The sequence below is a fragment of the Salvelinus sp. IW2-2015 genome, unplaced genomic scaffold (genome assembly GCF_002910315.2).
Source record: "Salvelinus sp. IW2-2015 unplaced genomic scaffold, ASM291031v2 Un_scaffold2439, whole genome shotgun sequence".
In the NCBI taxonomy this organism is placed as follows: domain Eukaryota; kingdom Metazoa; phylum Chordata; class Actinopteri; order Salmoniformes; family Salmonidae; genus Salvelinus; species Salvelinus sp. IW2-2015.
In genome coordinates, this window is record NW_019943760.1 from 48,888 (window position 1) to 52,792 (window position 3,905).

At 43.7% G+C, this 3,905-nt stretch overlaps 1 pseudogene; it reads left to right on the forward strand.

Annotated features, from left to right (window-relative positions):
- LOC112073966 (cGMP-dependent 3',5'-cyclic phosphodiesterase-like) overlaps positions 1-3,905 on the forward strand; it is a 50,590-nt pseudogene that overhangs the window by 45,290 nt on the left and 1,395 nt on the right.

Sequence of the window (3,905 nt, forward strand, 5' to 3'; positions counted from 1 at the left end):
TTCTCGGTCTCTCACTTCTGTTATCTCCTCTACAAGAACCTGGGCCTGGCCAACTACCTGGAGTAAGTAGACCTACTACACTATCTACCCTATACCCTAACCCTATATACTACACCCTACCTCCTCTACAAGAACCTGGGCCTGGCCAACTACCAGGAGTAAGGAGACATACTACACTATCTACCCTATACCCTAACCCTATATACTACACCCTACCTGCTCTGAAAGGCCGACTAACTTGAGCTAGTAGAAACCCTGGCACCCTTTATCCTATAATCTACATACACCCTATAACCATACTCACTACACTTTACACCTCTACACCCATACACTTTACACCCCTACACCCATACACTTTACACCCCTACACCCATACACTTTACACCCCTACACCCATACACTTACACCCATACACTTTACACCCCTACACCTCTACACCCATACACTTTACACCCCTACACCCCTACACTTTACACCCCTACACCCCTAAACCCATACACTTTACACCCCTACACCCATACACTTTACACCCCTGCACCCTACAGTCTAACCTCCTACCCCTCCATCCCTGTCTGTAGGAATATAGAGATCTTTGCTCTCTTTGTCTCCTGTATGTGTCATGACCTGGACCACCGTGGGACTAACAACTCCTTTCAAGTGGACTCCGTAAGACTGCTAACACAACACACAACACACACACACTCTCAAATGCACACATACATGAAGGCACAGATTTGATAAGACCCCTCAAACACACACACACACATAGTATAGCACCGGTCAAACACACAGAATGAAAACTCAGGGAAAGACTGTGGTGAGACAAGGGTAGTACACTTCAGTTATTACAGAGGCATAGAGAGCAGACTGAGAGGTGGTCTATCTATGTAATAACGTGTTCTGTCTTCTTCCTCTCCAGCAATCTGTCCTGGCTGCCCTCTACAGCTCAGAGGGCTCTGTGATGGAGGTAAGTAGACACACACACACACACACACACATCTCTGGGACTACAGTGACACCTAGTGGCCAGTCTTCAACCTCCTATCCCATAATAACCTGTGTTTGTTTCCCCAGCGACACCACTTTGCCCAAGCCATAGCCATTCTGAACACCCACGGCTGCAACATCTTCGACAAGTTCTCCAGAAAGGTCAGTTTCTCTCCAGTCTGGGATCCCACACTGATTGTCTCCTGACCCAGGACACACAGGACTTTTATAGGGTGTGTGTATGTGTGTGTCTGTGTGTGTGTGTGTGTGTGTGTGTATTGTATTAACAGGACACCCAGGACTTTTATAGGGTGTGTGTGTGTGTGTGTGTATTGNCAGGACTTTTATAGGGTGTGTGTGTGTGTGTGTGTATTGTATTAACAGGACACCCAGGACTTTTATAGGGTGTGTGTGTGAGTGAGTGAGTGAGTGAGTGAGTGAGTGAGTTGTATTAACAGGACACACAGGACTGTTATGGGTTGTGTGTGTGTTGTGTTAACAGCACTGTAATGGAAAATAAATGTATATGGTTATTTTGGGTATAATCAACAGTAAAATACTCTGAAATATTTTACTGCAGCATACTGTAAATTATGCTGCACTGTGGGAAAATGTTGTGGGCGGGGAAATAATTGCTGTATTTCGAATGGTACTGTAATTCTATCCTACAGAATACACTACCGTACCGAATCTTTGGAGCACCAAAAACATTTTGACCACTAGTTGGCGTATGGAATTGTTGTTGCTGGCGTATTTTGAAGAGTTCCCCATCAATTTAAACTGTATCGGGGACAGATTGTAGTGGCAGTAAGTCTTGAATGTTAAATGGGTGTTTTGCCATGTCCTTTTGGTCTGCCAGTTTGGAAGCCTTTGTTAAGGCCTTTCGAAGTGCAAGTGATATAAAACACCAAATTATTCATTAGTATACTGTCATGTGTAAACACTTTACCTAGCAGCCAACCTGCTTGCACCATTCCCTTGTAATTACAGTACAATACTGTGAAATACAATGAATTTTGTCCATTCATTCATTCTGATTCCGGCAGCATTTACTTCATTACACAGTACTTGCTTTAATACCGTATTTATATTACAGTATGCGTACTGTAATATGAAATATAGAATTTTACTTTCCACTGTGAGATACTGTCACATTCACCGTAACCCCTTTACAGTGAGTACCCCCAGGACTGTTATCGCTTGTATGTTGTGTGTTAACAGGACACCCAGGATTGTTATAGTTTGTGTGTGTGTGTGTGGTTGTCAGGACTACCAGAGGATGTTGGACCTGATGAGGGATATTATCCTGGCCACTGACCTGGCTCACCACCTCCGCATCTTCCCCGACCTGCAAAGGATGGCTGACGGTAAGGCAGTGTGTGTGTGTGTGTGTGTATTTGTGTGTGTAACAGTTTAACTTTAGTCCGTCCCCTCGCCCGACCCGGGCGCGAACCAGGGACCCACTGCACACATCAACAACAGTCACCAACGAAGCATCGTTACCCATCGCTCCACAAAAGCCGCGGCCCTTGCTGAGCAAGGGGAACCACTACTTCAAGGTTTCAGAGCGAGTGACGTCGCCGACTGAAAGGCTGCTAGCGCGCACCACCGCTAACTAGCTAGCCATTTCACATCCGTTACATGAGGATGTACGCAACGCACACACATATATCACACAACCACACACACACACACAGTGTGTAAAGTATTTTAAAAAATACTTTAAAGTACTACTTATAGTTTTTGGGGGTATCTCTACTTTACTAACTTATATTATTTCAACGTTTTACTTCACTACATTCCTTACAGAAAATAAACAGTGTTGTATTTTTACTGCATACATTTTGCCTTGACACCACCAAAAAGTAACTCGTTCGTTTATTTGAAATGCTTAGCAGGACCAGGAAAATAGTCCAATTCACACACTTATGTCAAGAAGAAATCCTCATCTCTACGGCTTTCTGATCCTGGTGGACTCACTACAACAGAGAATCATCCCTTCATCTCTACTGCTTCTGATCTGTGGACTCACATAAACAAGAGAACATCTCTCAATCTTACTGCTTCTGATCTGGTGGACTCCACTACAGAGAACATTCCTCATCTCTACTGGTTTCTTCTGTCTGGTGGACTCACTAGAACAGAGAACAGTCCTCATCCTCTACCTGCTTCCTGATCTGGTGGGGAGAGCCTCACTAAACTCACATGCTTCGTTTGTAAAATTATGTATCTGAGCATGTTGAGTGTTCCTGTGATTTTTCACCGTACATATAAAAAAATGAGAGAAATGGTGTTCATCTGGGTGTGCTTATGAGAGGAATTTGAAAAATGATTAAATACTTTGTACTTTTCATACTTGATGTATGTTATGAGTTATATATTTTGAAATTTAATCCTTTATTTTACTAGGCAAAAGTCAGTTAAAAAAAATTCTTATTTTCAAATGACGGCCTAAGGAACAGTGGGTTTAACTGCCTTGAGGGGCAGAACAACATGTTTTTTTTAACTTAGTCAGCTCAGGGATTTGATCTTGCACCGTTTGCGTTTTCCAAGTCCAACGGCTCCCAGCCCAGTAGGCATACCTGCCGCAGTTGAAACAAAGATGAATTTTCACTGGTTAACTTTTACTTTTATTAGAGTCGCATTTTCTTTTAAGGTATTTTTACTAGGTATCAAGTTATGATAGTGGGGGTACTTTTTGCCGCACCACTACACACACCACAACACCACACGCACACACACACACCACACACACACACAACCAGCACCCACGCGACACACACACACGCACACACTCACACGCACACAACACACACAGAACACACACACACGACACACACACACACACCACACTACACACACACACATCACACACACACACAGCACACACACACACATCACACACAACACACACACAC